The sequence below is a fragment of the Prionailurus viverrinus genome, chromosome D4, assembly GCF_022837055.1.
Source record: "Prionailurus viverrinus isolate Anna chromosome D4, UM_Priviv_1.0, whole genome shotgun sequence".
In the NCBI taxonomy this organism is placed as follows: Eukaryota; Metazoa; Chordata; class Mammalia; order Carnivora; family Felidae; genus Prionailurus; species Prionailurus viverrinus.
Window position 1 is genome coordinate 16537199 of NC_062573.1, and position 17101 is coordinate 16554299.

Sequence of the window (17101 nt, forward strand, 5' to 3'; positions counted from 1 at the left end):
ACCGATACGCCCTGGCTTCTAAGCCATTTATGCTTTAACCCTACATTTCTCACCACCCATGGATGCTCCGAGCTTATTTCCACCTTAGGAGCTTGTCCATGCTGTCCCTCGGCCGACAGCACTCATCCCCCAGATCTCCATGCGGCAGTTCCCTTGTATCATCCAGTCTCTGAGCGGCATTTCCTCAGAAGGGCCTTCCTCGACAACGCAACATAGAGTGTAACCTTCCCCCATTCACTTTCTCATCATCCTGGTTTACTGTTTTTCCAGACCTTACCACTATCTGAAGTTATATTTCATTTGTCTAATGCCTACCTCCTCCCCGTCCCCCCCCATCCCCCAGTAGATTGTGAGTTTTCAGCAACCAGAAACCTAGCCTGTTTGTTCACTACCCAGAAGAGTGCCTGACCAAAGTAATAGTATTTAATTAAGTAATGAAATGATTAGTGCTTTATATCTTCAACTGTGTCATGGTGGGAGGACAGACAAAATCTGTCCAACTTTTTAGAGAATGCGATGGGCACATCGGGCCCCAAAGAAACATTTTAGGCCAAGTGTGAGCAGGGGAATAGGTAATTAATATTCCATTCTGAGACAGAATCCCTCCTGATTAGATAAGAGAAAGTTCAGAGAAGATATGATTTGACAACTGGATGTTTTTGGCGGATTCCAATTTTATTATTTATTTATTTTAATTTTACATGCTTATTTATTTTGGGGGCGGGGAGGGGCAGAGAGAAAGGGAGAGAAAGAGAATCCCAAGCAGGCTCTGCCTGGGCAGTGCAGAGCCCAACGTGGGGCTCAAATTCACGAACCATGAGACCATGACCTGAGCTGAAATCAAGAGTCACGTGCTTAACCAACTGAGCCACTCAGGCCACCCTTGCAGATTCTAATTTTAGATTTGCAGGTTCAGATTAATTCAACTTCCTATTTTTTGAAATTGAGGACTCTAAGAGATGGAATCTAGAAGAGCATGTTAGAAATACAATGTTGGGCCCAAAAGCCAAAAGAAAGGAAAAGCAAGGAAGCCTCCATCTTCAAGGCATGAGGTGGTTAAAAAAATGCTCCAAATGTTTAAAATACAGCTGAATCTACCCCCAACATCCCCACTCCCCCACCCCAAACAAAACTGAGCCGCTTTTAGTAAGTCCTGTGGTCTGATTACCAACCTATAAAAAGCCGAGGTTAAGGAACATGTGAAACAACACTATGGGGATGCAATTCGTTCAAATCCAGAATATAGACAATTCCGCAGAACAAATTATTTAGTTTTCTCAATAAATAAAGTGCTTCAGGAAGTAAAAAAGAAAGAGGGAACAATCATAGAGTTAAAAAGACTCAAGAGGCATAATCCCAGATGCAATGAGTGGATCTTATTTGGATTCTTAATTCAACAGGTCAGATGTAGAAAGATATTTTGATACATCTGGATAAAAATTACACAGTCCTGGTAGTAAATGGTACTGAGAAATGAGTGCTAATTGGGGACGAGTGGAGTAATGAACATGGCATTATATCTTTTTTAAAAAAAATCCTTATACTAACGTACGTATTGGTTGATTGAATTAATGTCTGGGATTTGCTTTAGAAGAAACCAGCAGCAATAAAACAGTAATGGAATCAAGGAAACAAAAATGGTAGGCTGTTGATCATTGTTCCCCAATGGGTAATGGGAACATGGGAGTTCACTATATTACTGTAACTACTTTTTTGTAAGGTTGAAAATTTTATAATAATATTTTTTAAAAATGCTGTGGAGCCTACCCCACAGCTCCAGAAAACATGCGATGAGATACCCACTTCATCTGCTATTGAAATAACATCAAGTTATAGAAAACCCCAAAATTGAAGAAAAGTAAGGCTCTGAGAAGGAAGATTTGGCAGAGGCATCTGTCCTAAGAGCCTCGGAAATATCTACAACAGTTTTAGATCAAAATTCAGCGGGGGATGATTCTAAATTGAAACAAAATGTGGGACTCTGAAAAATTTCCCAAGCAGGTGATGTTTCCAGCTGAAAAATTCCATAGCAAAATGAGTGACAGTAGCCATCATGGTCCACAGGGTTGGCCTCAAGTGTGAGTGGCCCTGTGTAGTCTCATAGGGCACCATGCTAAGAGGGCCCCACGCTTGGTTTGATTTTCTGCTGTCCATGTCTTGAAGTTACTGGTGATTTTTGAATTAAGGGCCCCAGATTATCATTTGCACCTGGCCCACAAATTATGGAGCCAGTCCTAAAATTGCTGCCTTAAAAGAGAGAGTGAAGTCTGTACCTCTATGGAAGTCCCAGAAAAGCAAGGCTCCAAGGTGAAATAGGAAATAAAAAGTTGCAGAATGCAAGAGTCTGAAGGAAATGTCAATCAAGACTAAGTGACAGAGGCTGTGCACATTGGAAATTCTCAATTTTTCAAGAAGGCCAGCTAGCTAGGAGGCGATACACATTTCTTCCAAATATACCAGAGTGACATATGGTGACCCATCTGATCACTTGACGGGAGATTTCTCCCAGCTCGGTCTTAGCTCACAGGTTGTGAAGTCTTGACAACTGACACAGACTGGCATCCCAGCAAGGGCGCTCCCAAGTATTCTCTCCTTTTCTAACATTTTCTGCAAACAATAATGGAGACCTAGATTGCACAACATATCTGAATCCATGTTCTTCATTTGGTTGAAATAACTTGTTGGGGTTGGGGCGATACTTGTGTGTCTTACATTTTTTTGAGTGTGAGACCCATCATCTTACGGGTCCCATTGACTCTCAGAATCTGAAAAAAAGGAGGATCCTTGACAGATTGGGAGTGGGATTATTTTGATCCCATAGGTGCTGGAAAAGTGTAGCCAGCAGCCGCTGCAGATAATGCTTTACTCTTGAACCTGAATGAGAGCCTTCTGGCTGAAGAGGAGAATAAGAAATTGGAAAAGAATGAAATCTAGACCCTTCTTTCTGCTTTAATTTATAGAGGCAAGAGTTTTCATTTGGGAACCATAAATTCTTCCTGGAAATGCAGTAATCAGGGAGGGTTTATTTTGTTCTAATTTACAGCTTTTTTTTTTCTTTTGGCTGGTATTATTTGGCATATCACTTGGGCTCATTGCAAAACTTTTAATGATCTATATTGCACAACACAGCTAAACATAAAGTGACATGGTAAAGAAAATAGAGTCGATGACCATTTGAGAGCTCAATAGGACCTTGCAGTGAATTTACTTAATATACTGCTCTGTCCCATATCAAAACCTTATGGGGGGTCCAGTGGGCACAGGATGGTACATAAAGGAGAACTATTAGCATTTTCAATGACTTCATGAAGGTGTGACTGTGCTGACAAACAACTGGTCTTCTCCTCCAAAAGGACAAATATACCCTTGGCTGACCATGGGTTTCATTGTGTGATTAAAAGAAAAACCTTTTGAAAAAAAAAACCAAAAAATTTTATTTTTCTGAGTTGGTGTCTCAGGATTTTATAGTATGATAACCCTGCTACACCCAGAGTCTAGACATTTAGATAAGGACTTGAGGTTAGGACGTCCATCCTGAGTTCCCATTTTGCTCTTCCTGGGCACCTTTTATTATTATTTTTTTAATGTTTTATTTACTTTAGAGAGAGAGACAGAGCATGAGTGGGGCAGGGGCTGAGTGGGGCAGGGGCAGAGAGAGAGGGAGACACACAGAATCCGAAACAGGCTCCAGGTTCTGAGCTGTCAGCACAGAGCCCAGTGTGGGACTCGAACTCACAAACTGAGATCATGACCTGAGCTGAAGTCAGACACTTAACTGACTGAGCCACCCAGGTGCCCCCTGGGCACCTTTTAAAGTAACCACTTAAAGTGAAGCTGACAAAAGTTAGTGACCTCTGCCCCAATCACATAAGTATAGGTGCTTGGTACTCTGCTCTCTGTCTTCTCTGTGACCTGGGTCAGAGATCTGCCCTTCCCTAGGCTCAGGGCATGCTCCTCAGACCCATGCTTCTGGGATTTGTAAATAATAAAGCTTGTGATTCTGCTTCCTTTGTGTGGATGTGTTGAAACTATGCCTTTGATCAAAATGATCCCATGCGTTTCACTTCCTCAAAGTGGGAGCCGGGATGCTGAAGGAGCTACTTGCCAACCCCATGTGGGTGGCTTGTGTCCCCTCATTTGTCAGGTCACGATCTACCAGCTTCTCAACACACATTAAGTCTAGTGCGGTAGGAGGGGGAAAAAAAAAGGCCAGGAATTAAAGGGAAGCTGTTCTCTTCTACATGCCTGCATTCTTGCCAAAAGATAAAACAGGAACTTGCCCCCTTTTTTTCATTATTGAAAGATGGCTTCCACCGTTCTTGCCAGTTTCCTTTCCCCAAAGAAGGTCACAGATGTCTCCTTATCAAAATGTGTCTCAATACATCTCCTTACCCTTGTTTGTGTTTCTTCGTGGCACTTACCATCATGTCGTAACTATCGATTTGTTTGTTTGTTAGTTGGCTGTCTCTTCCTCCGGAATGTAAGCATCACAAGGCCAGAGCTTGCTTTGCTCAGTAATACAGGCTGGTTGATAGACAGCCCTGTGTGGCACATGGTAGGCATTCAATAAATATTTGGTGAATGAGTGAATGAATAAGTGAATGAATGACTCTTCTGATTCGTTAGACTGGAGAAAAAGACTTGTCTGTGTTAGGAGTATCTCAGTCCTCTTGGGGCCATCATTCTCCCAGCTACTCTAATCAAGAAGGGTATGGGGTTAATGTGCAGTGAGGGTCCTGGGTCAGGGCTTCTCCATCCTACAATGTTAAAGAGTGGGAAGGGGTTGAGGAGGATGAGGAAACAAGTTATGTTAGTCGAATTCTTGGATGAAAAACTAGAAAGTTTTATTTTTTGATTTAGCTTTATCAGCTATAAAACTGATATTTTTATACCCATCTGTGTTTGTTACCAGTTCCAAGCATAAGAGGTGGAGGAGGGATGAAAGAAATTCCACCATATTTATCAGACATTGGAAACAGTAAATCCAGTTGTAATTAAAAACAAATGCCAGCCTAACCTCCATGGATAATAATACACTGGTAATAAATTAAATGTAATCCAATAATAAACTCCCATTATCTTAGTGATAGCCCCAAACCAAAAATGCATTCTAGGTCATCAATTTTAAAAGTAATGTGATATGTTTCATATCAAGTAAATGTCCATTGTATATCTCTAACTTGCATTTTTTTTTTGCATGCAAGACTATGTTAAAATGTTTTTGTTACATAAACAGACTACTTAATAGAAGGGGTATAACATTACTTAGTAATTTGGAAAATGTTTGCAACTGTTTTGATATGGATTTTTCACATGATGCAACTCTTCTTTCTGTAAATAGTCATATGCATCATTCTCCAATTCACTGTAAGCTCTATCACACTTGCTTTCCTGTGGCAAACGCATTATTGTTCACCTGCATCGTGGGAAATACACATGGGCAATCTATTTATCCCTGGGTTTTCTCTCATGGGATTTATTCATGAGTTTTGGGTTTTGATTTCTCTTGGGTAAGTTTACAGCACTAACTGCAGGTTGAGAATCCTATATTCAAAATTGGGCTGAAGCAGCCACTGATTCCAAAGTCCTTTATATCATAACCATATTATATTCTCATCCATACCTCCTTTCTCCCTCCCCCCCCCCTTTCCAATTTCTAAAGCACTTTCAGAAACATAATAAATGTTATTACTGATTGTCATTTTAAGGGGTAATTTGAATTAGTAATAAGGAGATAGAGCTATTACTCAGTCTGAAATTGCACACTGGTGCAATGGAAAGCCTAGGGCAGGGGACCCAAATTAAGTCCTGAAATTAATGACCAGTTCAGCTTGAGATGAATTACTGCTTTTGTCTTGTTAAGGGAGTATGACCAGAGGAATACTTAGGTCCCTTATAAATTCTGTTTCAGAGCAATTATCTCAAAAGGACACAATGAACTCACATGGATTTTATTTTCTCTCATTTTTTCCTTTATTTATTTTATTCTAGTATCCTTTAAAGAGATTTTTTTTTCAGGTTACTTGGTTCTAACCAGCAACGTCTGATGGAGGGAAATTGAAAGCAAGCAAAAACAAAAATTAAAATCACACAGGAGCTGGTGAAATGGTTTTATCTAAACTTAGTTGTAAGAAGCCTGATGTTTAGAAGTAGAAAAGCATCTCAAATACCTTATTTGAGATACTAAATAAGGAGGTGCTGTTTCAAATAATACTAGCCTAGGGTTTATTCCTAAAGCCAAAACTGTATTGCATGAGAACTTGTGATCCAAAAAATATAAAAATATTCTGATCCAAAAAATATAAAGCACAAAGTTGGAATCTACATGAGGGTAGAAGGTGCTTTCTTGGAAGAAAAACTGTTATTCTACCGTCGGGTTTTTCCCCAAACAGATTTGATTTCCCGCTACTTTCTTGGAAACGTAATTCCACTAAATATAGGTATATGTCTGTGTGCAATTAAAACTAATTTAAATTTGATTGATTTGATTTGGTGTGGAGCAGTTGCATAATACTTGTCCTCTTGAAGTAATAACAATAAAAACCTAAGCTGGCATCTTGACATATTTATATCTCTCCAAAAATTGTAACACCTCCCTCCCCCCACGTACTCCCCTGAGAAGCTTTTTCCTATTCCAGTCTCTGTGAGATTTCTATTCTCATGCTGATTTACGCCATTTTGTTTGCATTTTCAGAGTTGACTTAATAAAAAGTAAATGGTCAATAAATACATTATAAAATAAAGCATCGCATCTCATAATACTCTGTTAAATGCTGACAGTATTCCCCGTACGTCATTTTATTTCCTAAAAAAAATAACGGCACTTAGACTTGTTTATAAGGTCAGCAAAAATAAACAATTGAATAGAACCGTACATTGGAAAAGAAACAGTGCAGAAAGAAAAAAAATACCTTTAGTATCTTGTTCAGGTTCACTTTCTTCTATTAATAGAAACGAGACAAACACACACAATAAACACACAAACAAAAACAACACATCATGAAAAGGGAAAATCTTTGAGCACGGAAATATCAGTTGTGCAACAAGATTAATTAGAATCTGCTTGTTTCTTATTTCAGTAAGAAACATGCAATCAAGGGAAACTGCTGACCTTTACAAGCAAACTATTAAAGGACATAAAATTTCAAATTGCTACTTTTAGTCGGGCAGTACTACATAGAAAATAAACTCCAGCATACCCAACAACATAGCTCATTCATGCATTTTTGTTTTAATGTTGACAATTACCCTTTCTTTCAAGGCAACAGACTGCCTACTATTCTGATAAATTGTGTTTTCCCTTTGTTAGCATGGCTTCTCCTTTTACAAGGTCCTGCTGTGAAGGCAGTGAGGTTGACTCTGGGATCTCAACTATCATTTCTATGGCAATAGACTCATGTTGTGGTAAACAGAGGATTAGGGGGTTTCTGCAGAAGAGAGTCTACCACCAGCGGAGATGGTCTCCTACCAACTCCAGGAGGCTGCTCAGAGAGCAGAGAGGAGCAAACCATTATCTTGCGTAGGAAACTACCAGTGGAGCAAGCCACAAAGAAAAATGTAAAAATGTCTACATCTGGATGCAGAATTGAGAATTTATAATGGTTTTAAATCCTAGAAGAGAAGACAACCAAATTAATTGTTCCAAAATGTTTAACATAATACTGTATCAGGTGCAGATCGCATATGGAGCTTTCATTTTTCTTTCCTGAGAAGTTTGTGTCAATTTAGACCTTTTGAATTAGCGACAAGCCAATTGCAACATTTGTTTAGAAGTATAAAATAGCAATACTTAATGATAAGATCTTGATAATACATTTGCGTAGTTCTTCACAAGTTATGGATATTTTCATGTACACTATACATTATCTCCTGTACCCAGATCATATCCCTGTGATTAAACCTAATTGATTCAATAGGATTCAATTAAACCTAATTCAGCCCATTTTCCAGACAAGGAATCTGAGACTCAGGGCTTTGCTGCAGGTACAGAGCCAGAAATGCCACTTCAGTTTTCAAACCTCAAGTTCTGTGTTCTGACATAGCATCATCATAAGAAGCCCTCGTTTTTTGCACTTAATACCCAGTCCTAAATTTAAATGAACTTATAATTTCCTATTTCGATTTTACTCTGACTGCACATTCCCTATCTCCACCACCCAGGCCAGTGACACATTCCTGTTTTATTTTTTCAAAGTCTACTTGAAAGTTGTAAATTGAGGGACGTCGGGTTGAGTGTCTGACTTCGGCTCAGGTCATGATCTCATGGTTTGTGAGTTTGAGCCCGCATCGGGCTCACACACACACACACACACACACACACACACACACACACACACACAAAGTTGTGAACTTAATACATTTATGGTTAAAAGGACAGTTAGCAGTTTTCTGTCAGATGGACCTGAACAAAGAAAATAGTTTTTTACAACACCCCCAACAGTGCCTGGTTTTAGACACCAGTTTTTTCATACTGAAAACTGGTCATATGGACACTTGGAACAGCAGTGACCCCTGTTTCTAACATAGATGTTAATCAGGAAAAATCACTGAAGGTCCATGCTTGGGCCAGATTAGACCTGAAAAATTGTGTCTGAATGCCTTTGGGCTAGGCGTGTTTTCCTAGTTTCTCAACACAATTGTGCTTATTTCTAAATCTCGTTGTTTTTTTTTTTTTTTTTTTTTTTTTCCACCAGCCGAGTAACTATGAGTGGCTGAAATGGGCATGCACTCCTCTGGGAATATTAAGTGTCTTCATTCCCTGGCTGCTATTATCTCCAAAATGTTTTCCACCAAAGTTCAAAGCCCTCAGTAAAATTTGAGAATCTTATTCCCTTTTTTTTCCCCCCCTCTCTTACACTACTCTTTTTCAGGTCCTGGAGCAAGTGCAGGTAAATTCTGAGTCTCTTTCAGTTTTGCTCCAGTGGTCTTTTACTGGACCGTTCTTCAGCATAGACCGTGAGGACTGTGCTGATTTCCCTGTGTGATCTTTCACTGTGTAGTTGTTGTCACTGCTTTCATCTTGCTTGATTGGTTTGGAATTGGGAGCAGTGTGACATTTCGAAAGAATGTACCCATTTCTTCCACTGTGGATCTACAGAACCAATTCAGGAGATGAAAGATCGTCTAAGATCTGCTGTTTTCCTAGGAGTAGGCTTAGCAGTTCTACCGGAAATTACATGGTCATAGAGAGACTGTCAAAGTTTCTTTCTGTGCACAAGAGCAGATATGCAGCTCTGTATGTACATATTTATATATGCTGATATATTCATATACACTTGCACCGTATTCACACACGTACACACACAATTGAGATTACTTTAAATTAGAGAAAATAATGCAAGGATAATCTGCAAAACCTATCTAAGCTTGAGTACACTCATTCAGTATATGAGATTGTTGGTCATTTCAAGGTCAGACTGTAGTCCTAGTTTTTTCATGTGTCTTGCTTGCTTAGCCTATGATCCCTCTTGACCTTGGAACTTACTGTTTTGCCACCTATCAATTTGTAAATATTTGGCTTCATGGTCTTTATTCTCATTTAACTGCTTTATATGTAATGCATCAGCCTTGTCTTCCAGACTGATGCGTAATCAACCTCCTTTCCAGGGCGGAGGCAGGGAGTGGCACAGAATACTTTTGTTGTTTTCTTTTCTCCCTAAAGTTTAGCAGTGTCTTGTAGAAAAAAGAAAATACTTTAAAAAGGACCTGGGCAGTGATTCATTTCCCTTCTCTGCTTTTTGGGACTTGTTCAGTAAGACATTTAGAATAAAGAATCATAGCGGTGCCTGGGTGGCTCAGTTGTTTAAGTGACCAACTTCGGCTCAGGTCATGAACTTGTACTCTGTGAGTTTGAGCCCTGCGTTGGACTCTGTGCTTGACAGCTCAGAGCCTGGAGCCTGCTTTAGATTCTGTGTCTCCCTCTCTCTGCCCCTCCCCCACTCATCTTTTGTCTCTCCAAGAATAAATAAACATTAAAAAAAATTTAGAACAGAGAACCGTGGACTTCTGTTAAATTGGAATAATCTGAAATATAAACAACATCCAAGTTAAATAGTATATCCATCATTTTTTGGAATACTTTGAATTATGGGCAACTCAGTATACCATAGCAACCCATTTAAAATACTCTGTTAAATATATATATATATTTATTTTATGTGTATATATATATATATTTATATTCTAAATCAAACATTTATATATTCTAAATGTACACATTTATATATTTATATTTTTATATATTTATATATATAAATATATATTATATATTTATATATAAATTTATATTTATATTAATATATTTATATATTAATATAAATTTATATATTCTATATTTATATATTCTAAATCACATTTATATTTATATATTCTAAATCACATTTATATATTCTAAATCAAACCAAAATCAGTCTCTTTATGATTACCACGCACAAGATTTAGTTTCTACTTCTATCCACTGGACTAAAAAAAAAAAAAAAAAAAAAATCCTTTGAATATTTTCATTTTTCCAAGCTTGCTAGCCCCAGTTCCCCATGTTGATTGCTCACTTTTGAACTTTCTTACCGTACCTTCTTTTTTAAAAAAAATTTTTAATGTTTATTTTTGACAGAGAGAGAGAGAGAGAGAGAGACAGAGAATGAGTGGGGGAGTGGCAGAGACAGAGGGAGACACAGAATCTGAAGCAGGCTCCAGACCCTGAGCTGTCAGCACAGAACCTGACACAGGGCTCAAACTCACAGACCATGAGGCCATGACCTGAGCTGAAGTTGGACGCTCAACTGACTGAGCCACCCAGGCGCCCCTCTTTTTTTTTTTTTTTATTTTTTTTAATGTTTGTTTATTTTTGACAGAGAGAGACAGAGCATGAGTGGGGGAGGTTATCGTACCTTCTTAATTTACCTGTTTGTGGTCCCCAGACAGAAACTAACACACACTTAGAGAGTCCCACAAATTCAAAGAATAGTAGGACTCTTTGTAATATTCTACTTCTATGACTATAAGTTTGCTTGAGTTTTTATTTGCATTTATGTAAAAACACAGCTAGGTCATATCCCATTGCAAATCATGAATATCCAACACCAAGAAATGTTTTTCCTACGTGATTCACTGTATTAGTTGATAGGAGAAGAAATTTGGAGGGGAAATGTATTGTTATATAGGAGGAAGGGAAGCCATCAAGATTCCCTTGCATAAATGAACACATTTAGTATGATGATGTAGGTCACCAGGATCTTGTGGAAGAAAGAAATGGACCACAAGAAAAAACAGGCAGTACTGTGGGATGGCTCCCATTCTTCAGACTGCAAGAGTGAGGAGAGCCAAGAAGATCATAGGATTTTGGTCACCTAGAGCTGAAGTCTCGATGGAAGCTACAATAGCACATTCTTTGCTCTTTGTAGAATGACATTGGTTATCATTTTCGTCATCGGCAATACCTTAAAGAAATCTCTGACCATCTGGTAATGTCAGGACACCATTTTAGGGCTTTTTCATTTTTGAATGAAATGATTTGCACAAAGCAGTTAATATAGCAACTAACACACAGCTGGAAAGTACTGGAAGCTCATTTTGAAGCTGGGTCTTCTAGCTTGCTCTTTTATTTATTTATTTTTTCAGAGCTATTTCCATCTCTATGGTATCTTCCTGGCTGATGAAAGCTGTTTCTCCAACTGCCTTAGAAGAAAAAGCGCTTATTTCATTTTTAAATTTCAATCTGCCTTAATGAGCTATGTTCCAGATACTTACTGCGTTGAGTACCCTTTGTGTTGGTATTAAAAGCATGTGCTGAAATCTATTCCTCACTGAGAAGAGAGGAATCATTCTGTGGAAGGAGAAATCCATTCTCCAGACCTTATTAAGACATGGACGCTAATCCATACTAGATTATGGAGTCCGTTCTTAAATCAGCTCCGTTCGTCTCCGAGTCTAGCATCGTATTTCAAGAACTGTTGTGTTGGAGATGCCTGGTAGAAGACAAGTACCACAAACAGCAAAAAAGGGGGTATTTTAGTTGTTTTCTTTTTTATTTAAAATTGGCCCAGAGGATTGTTGAAAAGTAATCCTGTTAAGGCTCTGTGGTACTCTGTTTCTGAAGAGAGTCTTCTTTTGGTTTCCAATCATTCAAAGAACATGTGACAATAATAACAATAAACCTAAGTAAATACCTGTTTTCCTTTTCTGACTTCTTGGTAGCTAAAGCAAAGAAACCCGACCCTGGTGTGCTGCCGCTGTTTACATTTCTGTCTCCTTTGAAGCACAGCATGCATGAGGGTTATCCACTGTGGCTCCGTCTCCGGAGGAATCCGAAGGCACGCTCCTTTAGAAAACATACACAGCGCCCTCACAAACAGCCTTCCTTTGCATCTTCAAAGTAAGGCTGGCCTGGCTCTGTGACATCATGATTCTCTAAAGTGGCTTGGGCTGGGAACATTTCTGTGGCCTTTGAGATAATAACATTTTCCAAGCTTGTAAATATGGATGGTGAATAATGAGTCTGAGCAAGGAGTGTTTATCAAAGTCCATCAGATAAGAGCCACACGAAATTAACTTGTTTTTGCTTCAGTCCTAGATGCAGATAGGGCAACTATTAAGGACGCTTTTGTTAAAATGGTTCTGAAAATACATTAGAAGTTTAGCCATAAGCCAATGAAAAAGTTGGACGTCCGTCGTGATTCATGTTTTTCATTCTTTGAGAAAGTATATATTCTGGTTTTAATGGGAGGAGATGCTAAGCTACTTAGTTACCAGGACAGAAGCCTTTCTTGGTATACCCTTTTAAAAGGTTTTAATTCTAGGCGTGCCTGGGTGGCTCAGTCAGTTAGGCATCTGACTTCGGCTCAGGTCATGATCTCACGGTTCATGGGTTCAAGCCTGGTGTTGGACTCTGTGCTGACAGCTCTGAGCTCAGACCTGGAGCCTGCCTTGGGGTTCTGTGTCTCCCTCTCTCTCTCTCCTCCCCTCCCCCACTTGCATTTTTTTTCTCTCTCTCTCTCAAAAATTAATAAAAACAATAAAAACATTTTAACGCTTTTAATTCTGAAATGATTTTAGATTTACAGAAGAGTTGCAAAGATAATATAGAGGGTTTCCAGGAACCTTTCACCCAACTTCCCCTAATGTTAACATCTAATGTAACCATGATACATTTATCAAAATCTTGGAGTACTTTTAAGTAACATTTTGGACCTAATCTCATGAAAAGGAAGATACTTGAGCTCTGACAGCAATAAAAGAAGGTAAAGTATATTAAGAACAAGAATTTTTTAATTTTTAAATTATTATTTTAGCTCACCAGAAATTTTAGCTGAGAAAAGAAACAGAAGGCATAACCTTAAGAGTAAGTGACACCGTATTACCCTCGTTGTCTAAAGTGGCTTGGGGGCGTTTCTGTGGCCTTGGGGTTGGAGTTCCCAGATGCCCAAGTAGGACCACAGACCTCCAAACTGTAGGTCCCCAGGCTAGCGAGATAACCTTTGAAAACCATGTCTAAGAAAGGATACCAGGGGTTATAATCTCAGTGTTAGTCTGTGAATCAAATTGCAGCCGGTTCTTGTTCTTACGGCATCCCAATAGATACTCTCTCATACTCCCTAGTCTGGCTTTTACTTCCTGACTCAGTGGCAGCCTGTTCTCTCATGAAAAGCCTGCATCCCGCGTAACCCCTCACTGTGATATATGATGTGTACCGTGAGCTGCTGTTCACTGATCAAAGCCTTGTTGGACCTCCCCTCTCTGAGGTTCCCTGACCTCCCACCATCTCCCTGTCCTGTGTACGCATCCTGCACAAACTTCTATCGTTGCAAATAATTAAACTTTCATTACTGTAATTACTTGCTTGTCTGCGCATTTTCCTCACCGAATTTGAAAACTTTTCAAGAAATAAGCATGTCTTTATCTCCATTTCCTTAGGAATAGCCTCATTCCATGAAATACAATAGGCACTCAACAAATGAATACATATGAAGCTCATTTTAACTCTTACGCTCCTAATTATGGATAAGCTAACTTCTTCCTTAAATTTTCACGCTTCGTCTGGAATAAGGACATTCCAAGTAGAAATCCTCAAGTTAATGTTTCTCAGTGTGTGGGTTGTAGACTACCCTGGTGAGGATCATTTGGGAAATGGTTAAAAGACCATAACACAGACTTATCAGATCTGAATCTCTGGGGAATGCACCCTAGAGCTATTCTTTTTAATAAGATTTTCAGATGCTTTTGATGTGCACTGAAGTTTGAGAACCCCTACCTTGGAGGAGGAGTTTCATTAATCCATCAACTGGGTTTTTTCCATCCCTTTCCAACCGTAGAGGTTTTGAAGTGAATATGATCAATCATATGACAGTGAAATAAATGAAATAACACCCCATTACTATCAGGGAAGAGGAGACTTCTGGTTGGTTTAGTGTAATAGATACTATGACTTAGCTCCAAGTTGGATTCTGAGATACATGCCAGATAGGACAAAAGAACAAAGTAAAAATAAAGTACAGCATTCTCACTACAAGAAGGGAAACAAAAGGCCAGTTTCTCAGGAGAGACCATTTTCTCCCCCATGTGCTGAATTTTTAAAGCAATTTCTCACTTAGGATTTACCTTGGAGCAGTGAGTGATGGAATGATCGATATTTTCAACAAGATTTTTTTGGCAAACAGCTATTTCTGTAGTGAGTAAAATAGGCAGTAGTCAAGATGCACGCTAAGGTTGCTTTGACTTTCCTGTTGTGTAGACTATGTTTTTTGTACAGGTTGAGTCTAACCAGCCCCTTTCCAGTTTGCCAGTAAGGGCGTGTCTTCACACAGCTTCTTAGAGAAGCTTTCTCCTATCACTTGTCACAGTGGGGCCAAACCAAAGTTATAATCTCTAACAAGTACCAAGCATGCAGGTATAAAGCATTGCTGATTGAGGGTAGATTTATGTTCTTTGGAAACAAGAGGAGCAGTTGGTAATGTTGACATTCTATTTGTGAAATATGAGAAGGCTAACCAGTAATATTCTCTGGGTAGAATGTAAACCATGTAAACAACAGCCAACAAATACCAACAACAGCCAATATTTATCAAAGAGTTACCATGCAGACACGGTATATATGCTCTCTTAGTCTACTTGTAAGAACTCTACAGTCTAACTAATGGTGCCCCCATTTCACAAATGAGGACATAGACTTGCAAAGGTTGAGGAAATTGTCACGTAACTAGCAAGAGGCAGAGTCAGGATTAGCACCCAGATCTGTCTGATGCTGAAGCATGTGGGTACTCCGGCATGCTGGTCTGTGAAACATAAACATAGAGAAAGGAAAAACTCAAGAATGGGGCAGTGGAAGATATCCTGGCCTGGGAACCAAGACGTCCAGGCTCCTTGCTAACTTGGGAAAAAGTACTGATCATCTAGTCTCAAGTTTCCTGATCTGCAGAATGAGGGACTGGATTATGACTTCAGGTTTAAAATCTATGATTACTCTTCTGATGGAACCAAAATTAATAAAAATTGCTTCTATTTAAAGAAAGATGTAAGGTTTTGTTTTGTTTCGGTTTTGCTTTTTTGCCATTGAATTTGATTGCTTCTACCTCAAAGATAAATATGCCACATAGAGTAAAAAGCTGTAACTATCTCCACAAGTGTTTTTAAATCAATGCTTCCATTGTGCAAAAGTTACATTAGTCCTAGAACTAACACTGAAAACTAGGATCTGAGTGACTGCTCTGTGTGATCTAAATACAACATATAAAGTACAGAGTATTACTGACCTCATTTTACAGGTGGGGAAACTGAGGCACAAAGAGACTAAGTAACCTTCCTGACATTACACAGGCGGTGAGTGGTAGAGCAAGGATCTGAACCAGGATCTGAACTCCGGAGTTTACTCCAGACTCTGGAGCCCATGCAGCTTTCTTGAGAATCTACAGCCCATGTTATCAGCCAGAACATTGAAGTTCACTCTAAAAATCATGCTTGACTAGTTTATCATTCCTGGAGATGAATATACTAATTACAATTTGAAAGTCATATATTAGATTTCTGAAGGAAATAACTGAAGGTAACGTTATTTGAATTCCGTATTGCCGTGGAAGTTCTAATAGCTTTCCATTATATCTTTTCATGATTTGAAACTGTTACATTTTGAAATTACGGCTAGTGAAGGCATGGCCTTCTCTCTCTGTCTCGCACAGCGTGAGATGAGTCTGTGTTGGATGAATTAATACATTAAAGGGAAAGAACTTTTCCTTTTTTGTGTATGTATGCTTGAACTTGTGTCTCTCGTTTTAATACCTAAAAAGTGAAAATCAAAGCTTACTCTATTAGAGTATGCATAATTAGAGTATGCACAGTAACTTTTCATTTCAAATAATATGATATCCACATTATATTAAACAATTTGATCAACTTAAACAATTTAAGAAAAATCTTTGAGTCACATTTTTTTTCCTTCACGCCTGCAGTTAAAGAGGGCTACCTTGTTCTTTAACTTGACATATTATCTGTTCAGTGCTATGATCATTATAGAACCTCTTCTTTCCTTAGAGAATTTCACTGGCAACTCTTCAACTAAAGGACCACTTTACCAGTGTTTCTTGAAAGCACCCAAGAGCTTTTGAGATGGGAATACAACATAATAGTCCCTCAAGTGGAAATCAGTGGGTAGAACTGTTCTTTTAGAGCATGCACCTTACTAACCATGCAGATTTAATTTTCCCCACGGTCACCCGCAGGGATAGCAAAGGTTTATGCCTTTTTCTCTGGCTCAGTGTTTAGACACACAATGTACTCATGACAGCAAATCAAACCTGTTAGTGGCATCAAGCAAGTAGAACTGATGCCGGGAACAGGGCCACCGCAAATTTTATTAAAATTGCAATCACTGAGAACACAGCACACACGTTGGGATTTAAATACCTCTCTCTGTGGCATTTGTCATATTAAGAGCTGCAGCATAAACAAAGGAAAAAGCAAATCAAATGGTGTGTAAACATTACATGATCGCTTCCACTTTTCCAGGTGCAGTAAGGAAATCTGATGTCTAGGAAAGAAGGCAGACAGAAGTCTAACATTTTGGAAAATCGTGCTGATCTCTTACAGGTACGTCTATTGATATTTGCCTCTGGGA

The 17101-nt window shown here is 38.9% G+C and overlaps 1 protein-coding gene across 1 annotated transcript in view; it reads right to left on the reverse strand.

Moving 5' to 3' along the window:
• Positions 1 to 17101, reverse strand: part of MUSK (muscle associated receptor tyrosine kinase) — a 92803-nt gene that overhangs the window by 44165 nt on the left and 31537 nt on the right. The gene's annotated exons all lie outside the window — the stretch shown is intronic.